The sequence below is a fragment of the Harpia harpyja genome, chromosome 6 (genome assembly GCF_026419915.1).
Source record: "Harpia harpyja isolate bHarHar1 chromosome 6, bHarHar1 primary haplotype, whole genome shotgun sequence".
Lineage (NCBI taxonomy): Eukaryota > Metazoa > Chordata > Aves > Accipitriformes > Accipitridae > Harpia > Harpia harpyja.
The window spans coordinates 62,078,414-62,093,098 of NC_068945.1; positions in this window are offsets into that span (position 1 = coordinate 62,078,414).

The window sequence follows — 14,685 nt, forward strand, 5'->3', positions numbered from 1 at the left end:
GGACTCACGCTGGAGAAGTTTGTGGAGGACTGTCTCCCGTGGGAGGGACCCCACGGTGCAGCAGGGGAAGAGTGAGGAGTCCTGCCCCTGAGGAGGAAGGAGCGGCAGAGACAGCGTGTGAGGAACCAACCCCAACCCCCATTGCCCGTCCCCCTGTACTGCTCGGGGGGAGGAGGTGGAGAGAACCGGGAGAGGAGCTGAGGCGGGAAGGAGGGAGGGGTGGGGGGAAGGTGTTCTAAGGTTTGGTTTTACTTCTCAGTATCCTTGTTTTGAGTTATTTGATTTGTAGTAACTTAAATTGATTTTGTTTCTTTCCCCAAGTTGAGCCTGTCTTTAGCCCGTGACCATAAGTGGTGAGTGATCCCTCCCAGTCCTTGTCTCCTCATCCCACCGTGGCTGGGGGAGTGGGGAGTGAGTGAGCAGGCGGCTGCGTGGTGCTTTGTTACCGGCAAAAGGTGGTGCTTTGTTACCACAACTTATCTGTGTCCTGGTTTCAGCTGGAATAGAGTTAATTTTCTTTCTAGTAGCTGGTATAGTGCTATGTTTTGGATTTAGGATGAGAATACTGTTGATAACACGTTTTCAGTTGTTGCTAAGTAAAGTTTAGTCTGAAGTCAAGGGTTTTTCAGCTTCCGATGCCCAGCCAGCAAGAAGGCTGGAGGTGCAGAAGAAGTTGGGAGGGGACACAGCCAGGACAGCTGACCCAAACTGGCCAAACGGATATGCCAGACCATGTGATGTCATGCCCAGTATATAAACTGGGGGGAGTTGGCCAGGGAGGGCAAATTGCTGCTCAGGAGCTAAGTGGGCATCAGTTGGTAACTGGTGAGAATTGCATTGTGCATCACTTGTTTTGTATATTTCCTTTTTATTATTATTATTATTATTATTATTTTGTTATTGTTATTTTGTTATTGTTATTGTAATTATTATTATTTTCTTCCTTTCTGTCCTATTAAACTGTTCTTATGTCAACCCATGAGTTTTACTTTTTTCCCCAATTCTCTCCCCCATACCACCGGGTCAGGAGGGAGTGAGTGAGCAGCTGGGTGGTGCTTAGTTGCTGACTGGGGTTAAACCACAACAGTTTGAAAAATAAATTTAAGCCAAAAAGGACACATTAGAACAAAGGTAACTGAAAATTTGAAGTCAATTTCCAACCTGCTCATCTAGATGAATGATTTTATCAACCCAAAAGATTAAAAAAACCACAATTATCCCAGAGAATGAAGAGTTAAATTAAGTGTGAATATTTTAAAATATGAGCTACTAACTAACTGATTTTTATCTAATGCACATAATGTTCTACCTACAAAATTCTCCTCCCTCCACCTCCATTTTATAGTCATTCACAGAGCATATGAAGAATGTTGCCATACATTTCCATTATTCTGAGAAGGAAAAAAAAGAAGGGTTGTAAGAGGTTTGTTTTATATATAGGCCTTGTTTCAGCATACATACCACTGTAATAAAAATTGCCCTGAGATTTATGGTTCAAATGAAAAATTAAGAGATGGCTTAGAAAACAATCACAGCAATGTTTCCATTTATTTCTCTTCCCTTCCCTTCCTGGTGTCTTGTATCCTGTGTTGTCGGAGAGAACAGATGGTTAAGTAATCAACTAGGTGTGAAAATATACATTAATGTTGCTTCACACATCTGATAACAGCAAAGGCCCATTTATGGATGTCTCTTGGAAAAAAGAGAGGTGACAGGATTTTTTAATTGGATTTATCTTGTTAGGAGGAAATCAACTTTCTATACATAAGTAATTGAAATTTACCTAAATAATGAATTCTACTATTTTGATTGTATTAACTGAACTTAACATGCCTCTCTGTGTGAAGAGTTAGATACATTCATCATCTGGACCTTCCCTGGCACAAAGATCCTATCATCTGTAAATAGATGAAGAAAGGGCTGCTGACAAGTAACTGGAGTGCACAGACACAAATGCCTCGGAGGAGGCTTCGATGCCTACCTGTCACTTTGGCTGTGAAAGTACAAAATTTAGAACCTCAAAATCACTGGTGCCAGATCCAAAGGGACCTCTGTGACTATGTGGAAATGTCTCAGGTGTCCACATTTCTGCTGCTGGGTATGCAATAATCCTCAAAGCTGTGACACCTCCAAGCTGCTTAGTGCCTGGGGGCCCGCAGGGTCAGTCTGTGCTCTGCCCATTTACCTCCCTGAGTCCAGGGGAAGAGCCAGTGGTGGTGCTAGGGGATATTCAGAGATGAAATCTGATGTTATATCTTTTCATATTGTCATAAAACACATGGGACTGCAGATTAAGGCACTCTCCTCCTTGCTCTCCTTTTTGTCCTGGGAGTCATTCATTTCTGTGCAATAACCTGAGCAGTAACTCAGCTGCTATAGGAGAAATGGAGGGGGATGGTACTCCTTTGACCATTGCTTGGCATGAGGAGCAAGGCTGGTTGGTTTCCAACCTCCTTTTCTGAGAGGAGCAGAAGCCACTGGTAAAGGCAGTTGTCTAACATTTCAGATGAGACAGTGAAAATGCAGTAATCTCTATTCAAGACAAATTATAAAGGGATCAATTCTAGTTGTTCGTGATTTCCTTCAGTGTCATCATTGGCCCAAAATCTGGGTTTCCCACTTTCTGAGGAAGCTTTCCAATCATGACATACCTATGAAATAGGTAAGAACCACCAGCGCCACCAGATAAGTTTTAAAAGAAAATCATGGCACTATTATTTCTACCTATCTGCCTCTCTCTTTGCCATGTCTGCTGTCTGGCTTTTTCCATATCTCAAACTTTTGTGCTCAATTCCCTATTCATGGTTAAAGTACTGACTGTGAATTTCAACTCCAAGGCCAACATCCTTTAGGCTACAGAGGCTGAAGCATCTGTGAAAGTCCACTATTGGGGAGTCAAATCTGCAGATCCACGCCTCTTGGAGACCAAAATGAAGGTCGGATGAGGTGGGAGACAGCATCAATCTGACAGGAGTGCTGAAAGCTCTTTTTTCTGAGCTCCAGACAAAGGATGAAAAAAATAGTGTTTTTCTGTTGTTCAGCATGTTCTGTCTGACAGCTCCGGGCTGTTTCCTGGAAAGTAGTTGCTTTACTATTAGTTCATGGCACATATTTCCCCAGCAGTCTAGGACAGGGGTTAAAAATAGAGTAGCCAAACATTCATCACTCCCACCCAGAATCATCAATGCCATGAAGCTTCATTCCTATCTTTTCACATTTTTTAAGGTACACCTCCATACACACTGCAGATTATAATACACAACATATAATCTCTTCCAGTCGAATCAAAGACATTTGCAACATGGTTAGGAAGCTTTTATTTCTTTAATTCCACTAATGTTTCTCAAAAATTATTCGCTAAGGAGACTGCATAACACAAGAGACTGCAATACAATGGTCTTTCATCCGTGTTTTACTCAGATAAATCCAGCATGGATATGTTTTAACATTAATACTTCTGGATCAGTTTGTTCAATGCAATGCTACAAAAGAAAACTGGAGGAATAAGAATAGCATATAACAGATCCTCCATAAAGAAAGAAAAACACTTTCAGGCAGGCTATGCCACACTGCAAAAACTGGTCATGTAATGACTGCTTAGTAAGTGGTGTACAGTAAGAGCTCTGACTCATCTGATCTGAAGGAAACATTTGCAGGGGCTTAGGACCTTACTACCACTCATTATCTTCCTATCCTCTTACTGGTAATTACTGCTCTTAAGCCAGAAGCTACAGACTGGGATGTGTCCATGTCTCAGCACAGCCATGTTAGCCTAAACACATCTTTATGAGTTGTTTAAGCTGCTATGACAGACTGGGTACTGCAGCACAGGGGAAGTAAACTCTGGCAGAGAAAACCATAATCTTTTTAACCACTGTGGTTAGCATGGCCAGTGGTCATCTGCCCCAATCCAGAGTCTGATGTCCTCACACTGGTTCCTGTTTCCAGGGAAAAGCCAGCATCACCAGCATGAGTGGGGCTCCTTCTGACACCCTTCCTGGAAGAAACATACAGAACCTTTGTTGGTAGTGATACATTTTGTTCTTATTTTCTACTACAGAACATTATTGTGAGATTTAGATGATCCTTTCCACTTCACCTTCAAGCCCAGCCTGGCTCTAGGCATAAGGAAAGTAGACAGTTACCAAGGAAAGCAGATTAAGGAGGGTGGTAAAGTAGCCATGGCCCCAGTAGCTATCCAAACCTCTGGATAGCTAGACTTGTTCAAAAGAAGGGTGAAGATCAGTGGGGTGATTGCTTCTTATGACCATTGCCATCAATATGCATTACAGTTCCAAGCACTTTGACCAGGAGCAGCAAGCCAGGCTATCCAGGTTTCTTGTGTGCTCTCTGTCTCAGCTTTCTGTCCTGTGGCTGAGGCAATCTGTTGTCTCCATTCCAGCTTTCTCTGTATGTCAACTTCATCTTTGCATACACCAGATAGAAACCATGAGTCATATACCATGGTAGCATGAGGCATTTGATTGCTGCCCATTCACTTTCTCCACGTATAAACTGACTATCTTTTTATACAGCCAATGGCAGTTCAATGCTTCCCACTAATATTATACCTGTGTCTTTCGCACATACCTGTGATAGTCCCTGTGAGTTTCAGTTGACAGCCAAAGTTGTGGCACATCACTGTCCCAGCTCCCTCAAACATGACATGCATCCCTTTTTCCTTATTGTCTACTCTTGACAGCTTTTCAATGGTTCATGGTGTCAAGGGAGATACCACTTCAAAGCGTTTTGTTTGCTTGAAGGGAAAATAATGATATGATCAGAGATAAAGCAATAGGCAGAGAAGCTGCCAAAAAAGCTCCACACGTGCACGCACACATGCACTTTGTTGTCTTTCAGGCTTATTTTCCTAGAGGACGTCAAGGGTTTTTTTAACAGAACATTAAAATAATATTGCTCCAGGCAAAGAATAGGCACAGCAGTAATGAAAGCTGGCAAGCGGTGGTGGCGAAAGGCAACACACTGCATTTCTTTATGAGAACATTTTTTTACCTTATCTTTGAAAGTGGGAGGGCGTAAGCAGAAGAACAAGGCAAAAGACATATATCTAGGAGAATACATTTTCCAAGAGCCAGAGGAGAGAGTGAGGATTCAGACTTTCCTGGAGAGAAGGAAGAGTCATCTACAAACTCCAATGTAGATTTGATGTGTTGTTTTAGGCCTGCCATTAATCTTTTCTAGTTCTATTGGTTTCAGTGTAAAAATTCTCAAGGTGACATATGCAAACCCTGAATATTTCAAAACAGAAGATACACACACACAGAGAACACCATTTATCTAAATCCTAAATATCATGATCTTTTTAAGGCAGTCTTGTGATTTGGGGGAACACAAACCTTGATTTTTAAGTTCTTGAAGTGCCTTGAGATAAGTGTCCTTACTCCTTGCAATCTATTCTAAATTTCTTTTCAATAAAATAAAGGATAAGTGTGACTGAGCTGACCTATTGTCAGTTTGCAGTGGAACATGGGTTAATAGAATCAAAAATTTTGTGAATGTATCTGTTTTTTTCTGCCAAGACGCTACCACAGATTATCGATCTGACTGCCCTCTCCCCTAAATGGGTACAGAATGGATTTTACTTCCAACCCTCTGGCTGAGAGCTGGAGAGGAGAAATATAACCCAATATGTAAACTCCATAAGGTATAGAAAAGTATTTCAGTGATCTGTGAGTACACATATTCAATGTTTTTCAGTGATAAGGGAGTTCAGGAAAATGTGTTAAATTTGGAAGATAAAACCTATGAACATTTTTACATATTAAAATGAGATAATATCCCCTTAAAAACTCAGTAAGCCCCATGCCCTCTGCATTTTCTGATCTAGAAGCTATCAAAAACTACTCAAAGCAACTTGTTGACTATGTATACAGTTTATAAATATGGTTTATATGGACCTAGATATGTCTGTATGGTCTCTTTAGAGAAATAAGAGTAAAAAGCCACTGACACAGGAAACACATTCATTTTAAGCAGCATTATTTTACCAAACTGATGTCTTTTTTTCCCCTGCACACTGGAGAGAGGCTGTACACTGTCTATCCTCTTATGAACATTTTGACAAAGTTATCTGATGCAAAATACAGCTTCAGAAGCAGTGTTTTTTGTGCAGTGAGCACAAATACCTGGATATTACCTTCTTTTGTTCTGTAAAAATTTAAAAAATTGTACTTGCAAAAAAGATTTGGAGGAAAAATGTGTTCTGAGCACCAGTTTCCTTGGGTATATTCCTAAACTCAGTAAGGGAGTTGGAAGACAAGCTAGGCAATAAGAGAATTTTTTTTTGTCTCCCATTGGGGTGTCAGGAGAATGAAAATAGGGTCCTCTTCTCTCTCTATGCCCTCAGCTGAATTCTGGTAGTGGGGAGAGGAGAATGTGGTGGTGGGAACAGCAAGATGCAGTGAACATGATGCATCTGTGATAAGGTATCTTCTGTGAAGCTTGAAGACTTGCATAAATGCCAGCAAGATCATAAAGGATGATGAACTGTTCTGAGACTACTACCATGTCATTTCTGCATCAAAACACATGGGTATTATCACTTTGTCATTCCTGCTCCTTCTTATTTATCTTGCACATTACTGCTTTGAAGATGCTGCTGGTTAATTATTGAGGGGTTTATGTAGGAGGGAGGCATCTATAAAAAAACAATAGGTTGCTCACTGTTTCCTACAAGGATTTCATGTAGCGCTGAGCAGGGCAAAATAAGTCCTCCCTCAGGCTCTAGAGTTTCAGACAAATCAGTCAGGTGAACAAAAGCCCTGACTTCTCCCTCCTGGTGTGTCAGAGGTGGACAGGAAAGTGTTGCCAGGGAGGCTAACAGGCTGTCACTCTCCATCAAAATGTCATTGACCCTCCATAAATAAAATGCTGTTTTGAAATTTAAAAGAAATGCCAGATTTTTATCAGTGTCTGCATCTTGGCCTCTCCTACATAGCCCTGTTGAACAGTATTTTCTGCAAGAATAGATCCCATTTCATTCTTTGTAATTTAGGGATATCATCAACTGTTAGCTGATTATAGATCATAGAATCATAGAATTGTTTAGGTTAGAAAAGACCCCTAAGATCATCGAGTCCAACCATTAACCTAGCACTGCCAAGACCACCACTAAACCATGTCCCTAAGCACCACGTCTACATGTCTTCTAAATACCTCCACGGACGGTGACTCCACCACTTCCCTGGGCAGCCTGTTCCAGGGCTTGATAACCCTTTTAGTGAAGAAATTTTTCCTAATATCCAATCTAAACCTCCCCTGGCACAACTTGGCACCATTCTCTCTCGTCCTATCACTTGTTACTTGGGAGAAGAGACCAACACCCACCTCACTACAACCTCCTTTCAGTTCTAGAGAGTGATAAGGTCTCCCTTGAGCCCCCTTTTTTCCAGGCTAAAAAACCCCCATTCCCTCAGCCGCTCCTCACAGGACTTGCTCTCTGGACCCCTCACCAGCTTCGTTGCCCTTCTCTGGACACACTCCAGCACCTCAATGTTTTTCTTGTAGTGAGGGGCCCAAAACTGAACACAGTACTCGAGGTGCGGCCTCATCAGTGCCGAGTACAGGGGGACGATCACTGCCCTCATCCTGCTGGCCACGCTATTGCTGATACAAACCAGGATGCCATTGGCCTTCTTGGCCACCTGGACACACTGCTGGCTCATATTCAGCCGGCTGTTGACCAACACTGCCAGGTCCTTTTCCCCCAGGCAGCTTTCCAGCCACTCTTCCCCAAGCCTGTAGCGCTGCATGGGGTTGTTGTGATCCAAGTGCAGGACCCAGCACTTGGCTTTGTTGAACCTCATACAACTGGCCTCAGCCCATCCATCCAGCCTGTCCAGATCCCTCTGTAGAGCCTTCCTACCCTCCAGAAGATCCACACTCCTGCCCAACTTGGTGTTGTCTGCAAACTTACTGATGGTGCATTTGACCCCCTCATCCAGGTCATTGATAAAGATATTAAACAGATATTGAGCCCTGGGGAACACCACTTTTGACTGGTGCTGATTGGATTTAACTCCATTCACAACTCTTTGGGCCTGGCCATCTAGCCAGTTTTTTACCCAGCAAAGAGTACGCCTGTCCAAGCCACGAGCAGCCAGTTTCTCAAGGAGAATACTGTGGGAAACAGTGCCAAAGGCTTTACTAAAGTCTAGGTAGACAACATCCACAGCCTTTCCCTCATCCACTAAGTGGGTCGCCTTGTCATAGAAGGAGATCAGGTAAGTCAAGCAGGACCTGCCTTTCATAAACCTGTGCTGACTGGGCCTGATCACCTAGTTGCCCTGTACGTGCTGTGTGATGGCACTCAAGATGATCTGCTCTATAACCTTCCCTGGCACCGAGGTCAGACTGACAGGTCTGTAGTTCCCCAAATCCTTCTTCCAGCCCTTCATGTAGATGGGCATCACATTTGCTAACCTCCAGTCAACTGAGACCTCCCCAGTTAGCCAGGACTGCTGATGAATGATGGAAAGTGGCTTGGTGAGCACTTCTGCCAGCTCCCTCCGTACCCTTGGGTGGATCCCATCTGGCCCCACAGACTTGTGTGTGTCTAAGTGGTGTAGCAGGTCACTAACCATTTCCCCTTGGATTATGGGGGCTTCATTCTGCTCCCCATCCCTGTCTTCCAGCTAAGGGGGCTGGGTACCCACAGAACAACTGGTCTTATTATTAAAGACTGAGGCAAAGAAGACATTAACTACCTCAGCCTTTTCCTCATCTTTTGTCACTACGTTTCCCCCCACATCCAATAAAACATGGAGATTCTCCTTAGCCCTCCTTTTGCTGCTAATGTAGTTATAGAAACATTTTTATTGTCTTTAAGGCAGTAACCAGATTAAGGCAGTAACCAGTAGCTGGGCTTTGTCCCTTCTAATTTTCTCCCTGCATAAACTCACGACATCTTTGTAGTCCTCCTGAGTTGCCCGCCCCTTCTTCCAAAGGTCATGAACTCTCATTTTTTTCCTGAGTTCCATCCAAAGCCCTTTGTTCGGCGAGGCCAGTCTTCTTGCCTGCTGGCTCATCTTTAAGATGCAACCCTTAAGAAGAAATCATCTGAATTTAAAAGTTCATACATATTTAGTAAGAGGAGATTGAAAATACAGTCTGAAGATTTGTTAGTTAACTCCTTTGCACACCAGCACGTTTAGGTGAAGAGCACAAATTGCAGTCCCCATTTCTCACATCTCCTGATAAACAAATCAGATTTTCTGCATGAGGTAAATCCAATCCCCATTTTTGCTTCCTCTGCAACATCCAGGAACAAAAGATAAAGGAGAGGTTGCTGTCTGTGAGGCCACTGATGAATAACAGACCCTGGAAGTCATAAAAATAAAGCCTTGTGCTGCACACAGCCTTCCCCTTGCCTTGCTAGCAGCTCTCAGTGCTGTAAGTAGTTCATGCTGCTTTGAACCTCAGTGGCTGGAGTTTCATGTGTCCCTTAAAGTGAAGGGCAACCTTATGCCCCAGCTCACATTTTGTGTAACCCTCCGTACTCAGAGGGGCTGCCCAGGGCAACAGCCAGCAGCAAACAGCTCCAGTTTCAGCTGCAGAGTGCAAACAGAAAATAAATCTAACAAGTACTGGATGGACTGGAAATAAATGTGCTTTAGAGCATCTCATCTTCATACTATCAACCACAGGCCAATTAAAGCAGCAGCAGTACAGAGCATCATTGATACCCCAGTAACTCACTGAGGCACAAAACAATTGCCTCTCCTGGAGCCTGTGCATTTTCCCAGGGAGAATTCAGACTCTGTGATCAGCTTTATTTATCTTAGGAAGATTGAGAGAGTGCATCCAAGGTGCATCCGTCTAACCTGTTTTAGATGTCTGCTCTAGGAAAAGAGAGTCCTTGCTGAGAAGTAATTACTGTATCCATTGACTGCAAAGAGAGGTTTTTTAACTTTTTTGCCCCAGTTAATCAGACAGATCCCACCTCAGCTCAGTGACATGTGGAAGCTGTCTTCAAGAGCTGGAAGGTACCAGTGGAGTACTCCATGGGGAGATGTCTCAGGTACCGAAGCATCTTCCCCCTTCCTTCCCATTTCATGGTGGTTTATAACTCAGAGTCATAGAGTGAGTTGGGCTGGCAGTCCCACTTCCTAGTCAAAGCAGGGCTTTGACATGTTTCTCAGCCTCTCAGGGCAATGTGTTTCAGCATCTCACCACCAGTGACAAAGTATTTTCTGTGAACCTTGCAGACTAGAATAAATGTCCCAAATGAAGGGTTTTTTCCTTATTTACAACCAGGATTCCACTTCCTGCCACTTTTGACAACTGTCTCTTGATCCTTTCATCATGCACCTCAGCTCAGGGCTCCATCTTCTCTGTGAAGCTTGTTTAAATTGTGAAAACTGCAATTACATGTCCACTAGCTTTCTGTTCTCCAGGATGCCTAACCTCAACACGCTAGAGCAGTCAAATAAAGACTCCTTGGGTGTAATTCATCTGATGCCTACAAATGTCTGTAGTGCAAGTGTCTAATTGTTTTCACAGATGAGAATTGGAGCCTAGGTTGATCCACTTATACTTAAATGTCTACACCAGGCTTGTCTAATATTAGGTGAAATGAGTCCCACCCACTGTAGAGAGTGAATGGTCTGGGTAATATACAGCAAAAGTGCAAAATTTTAAGTGCCAGTCTCATTGTGGCTTTCAAAAGCTGTTGAAGTGGTATTCATCCCACCTAACTCCAGATGTTCTCAATGCATATGTCTAAGTCAGAGTGGGTTTTCTGGACTCCTTTACAATCAGTGGACACAAATAGACACTTCTAAAGTGGAATTTGTTGGACCTATTTTAGCTGTCAAGAGAAGCTGGGAAGAGTGATGCTCCTTTAGCTGACAAAAAAGGGAGTCCAGACAGCTTTCTGAGGTGTGTCTGTGGACAACCTATGTACCTAAAATTAAGACAGATTAATCCCAATGCTGCATATCTCAGTGTCATGTTATTTCCAGCATTAGGAATTTTATTGGTATTAATTCCAATTTTTTGAATTAACATAGTCTTAAAATTCCAGCACTGAGTTATCCAATTGCATATAGCTGTCTGATTCAAAGCTCAGTGAAGCCACCGAAAGCCTCTGAAAGGACACAGATGGGGTTTGGCTTCTACAGGTTGCTGAAGTAATTGAATGGTTTGCATCCAATTGCATTTGTACCATGTACAAGTTGCAATTCATTACAGCCATATTAGCATTCTGCAAAGACTCAGACAAAGTGACCTGGAGGGGTTTTTGTCATCAGGCCTTATTACGATGCAAATAAGCAGGCGTATCACTTACTTAGACAATTCCACAAGGTGGCCTCTTCATTCAATATGCTGATAATGATGTATTAGCCTTCATCTGAGCCTGCAATGGGTGATGCCACAGGCAACATACATTAACAAAAAATCCCGAGTGGAAACACACCAAATCTTCGGAACAGACTATCTTTAATTCAGACTGCAAAAAGCAGAGAATATTCACTGAGAATGTAAAGAGACAAATGGAGGAAATTCAGAGATACAATTCCCTGTGTAAGAGTGATTTGCATCCTTGGTTTCCTTTGCAGGCACAGTCATTTCATTCTTACTGCCACAGGCAGAGACTAAGTTTTCCATATGAAATGGATATGATAATGCAGTTAAATGGTTCACAGACAAGAGTGTGCTAAATTTCAGTCATCTTAGAGCATGGGCAGAGGATCTCCACAGCAGTGCAGACCTGCTTGCAGATTCATAGAAATATATGGTTGAGAGGCACCTTAAAAAGCTCAAAGGCTGGTAATTTTGAATGGGCAGTATGACAGCTTGTACCTTATTTTCCCAAAATCAGTGTTTAAGAGTACTGGTAGATTTTCAGTCTGAACCTGGAACCATTGTGTCTCTCAAATATGTCTGTTAAAGTATCTGTGCTCCAAGCTCCTTGTTTTTCAGCCCCCAATATGAAATGTCCAACACCTATAACTTTCTGACACTTGTGCCTGTAAACTTAGGTCAAAACTGAGGCAGGGATGAGTCCCTAAACCAGTCCAACAGGGCTGTAACCAGCTTGTAAAAAGATGGGATGCAATGAGAAGAGAGAGGGAGATGATGCACTGACTGAAGTGCTTGGAAGGCACGAGTTTCTTTCTCCATAGTGTTCATCATTCCTTTGAAGGAAATATTTAGCCTTTCTGTGTCTCAGTCTGTCATCTTTAACTAATGTTAATAAGCTATAATGTTAATAAGTCTATGCCATGCAGACTGAGGGCACATATAATAATGAAGATATACTCTGTGGTTGCAATTAACAGCAACATGTAAATACCTCCTCTAGATGGTATCACCTTGCACATGGGAAGGACACAAAGCAAATACACAATAAATGTGTGTAGACATGGGGATGTAAAAACCTGAGCCAGGGCATTTGACATTTATTTTTCTTTTTTTGCCGAATGTGAATTGGTCAGAAACAATCTGTTCACTTGCCCAAATAAGCCCAGAATAAGGTCTCTGAACAGTCTTATGATTAGACAAAATATTTATAGTAACTAAATGCTCAGGCATAACTGCTGAAGCCTCAGATCTACAGCGGTCAAACCACAAGCCTCCTGTTTTTTCTGGAATGAAACTTCAGTTGTATTATTCAAATAAAGTAATCTTTCTCTGTTTCTCCCTCCCTCCCATCTTTCCTTCCTTCCTTTCTTCCTTCCTTCCTTCCTTCCTTTCTTCCTTCCCTCTTCTATAAAATAACTATTCATTACTATTATATCAGAATGCTTTAAAAACATTAATTTATACATGTGCAGAACACCTTGGGAGGTTAGAGTGTGATGTTACCCTCAGAGGGAGATCTAAGGGACTTCTGGCCTGCTATTACAGGAGTCAAATATAATGAATGCTCTGACGAGGAAGTCTTGTTTGGTGCCATAGCACTGCTGGTGCACCATCGTGGTAGCAATCAGCAATTGCTGTACTTCAGCACACAGCAACCCCACAACAGAAGGATCCTCCAAGAGGCCAGGCAAGGTAGAGAGCTGTTTAATCTTTTCTGCATCCATGGTGGCTATACCAAAGGCCTCTCAGTACCCTTTGAGTCCTGGAAGTACCCTCTTCTGAAGGAGCCTATGCCACGGATACATGGATCCACCTGGCCAGTCACAATTGGATGCTTCTGCCATTTGTCTCCTGCTAGGCTCAGCTCAGCCTCCAATACAGAAAACTATGATGTTATCCATTAACAGAAGCAGAAGTGGTGACATTAAAGTAAAAAATGTCTCCTAACTTGGGGGCAATCTAAATTAAAGATGCCAAGGACCTAGAAATACTTCTTTTTTTCCACAGAACCAGATTTACATGCAAGTTTAAATGGTCAAAGCACAGTCCTCATCAGCTTCAGTTATAGCACCAACTACTGTGAGGTGTAAATGTTCATCTTCTCCACAAAAGAATATAAAACCCCCTCTAGTATCTAGCTGAATAAGTGAAGTGAGAAACGTGCGAAGATGTAAAAAGATGTAAAAAGTTGCAATTAAGTTTGAGATACATTTCCTTTAATTCATCCCTCAAATTTAGGAGTTCAGTCTAAGCAAGCTGAGTAACTTTATGAGAGTACACAGTGGACAAAGGCACCTCTCACACATGATTCATTATATCTTGGATGCCTCTTCTAGGTAAGATAATTCATTACTAGAGATAGTACTTTTCTCTGTTGGCTATAGAGAAACCCAGATAACTAGTTTAGGCAAGATGCCTGACTTTAAATCAAGTTAGATGAGGTGATCTAAAATATGACCTGTATTATACAGTAACCTTGCAGCAAAATTTACTCCCTATGAACTTCTGCTCTGCCTGCCTGCAATCCTCTGCCTCATTCATGCAACATATTACAGCTGACAGTCTTTCTGGGTGAATATATTTAATGACAACTCTTCAACTCATATGAACCAGGTAAAGGGCTCTGCTAATTTTTTATGGTATTGTCCAGCAGCACAAGTACCCTTCTAAAGGGAGAGATCAGAGAGAGAATTAGGGCTCTATGATTTATTATCTGTTCCCTATACTGTTCCTAAATCAGTTAACAGGACTTACAGTAACCTACTCACTTGAATTTAGTAAAGAAACTCCCACTGAGGAAACAAGCACTGCTGTGGCCTAAACTGGTTATTTAGAGACTTAAAATATGTGATAACCTGGCATTTTTTTTAAATTCATCCCGTGTTTCATTGAGATAAAGCATTCTGCGGTACCTGGGGTTTGTATAGGAATTATACTTAGGATGTCTGGGGATTTTCACTTCTGGAATACTAAGAACAAATTCTGATCTTATTGACAGGAATGTAAACACAGACTAACTTCACTGACGTCAATGGTGTGTGTAAAAGCCATATGCTGCTCCTCCTGGAGCTGACTTCAAATGAACTGAGAACTGATGGGCACCGTGGACCTCCCTGGGTACAAATGAGATCAGAATCCATTTGTTAAACCCTTACTGGTTGAATTTACTCTTGGTAAGACTTTATTGTATCACATTGCAGAGCCATAAAAGAGAAAAGAATTTGGGGCAACACTGCTCAAAACCAGATTCATTCACAATGAGCAGACTACAGTATACTTCAGCCATCTTTCAAAATGTAAGACTAAGTGAGAAGGAAAAAAACCGGCTGTAAGCAAAGGTCAGAGCTGGATAATATGCCA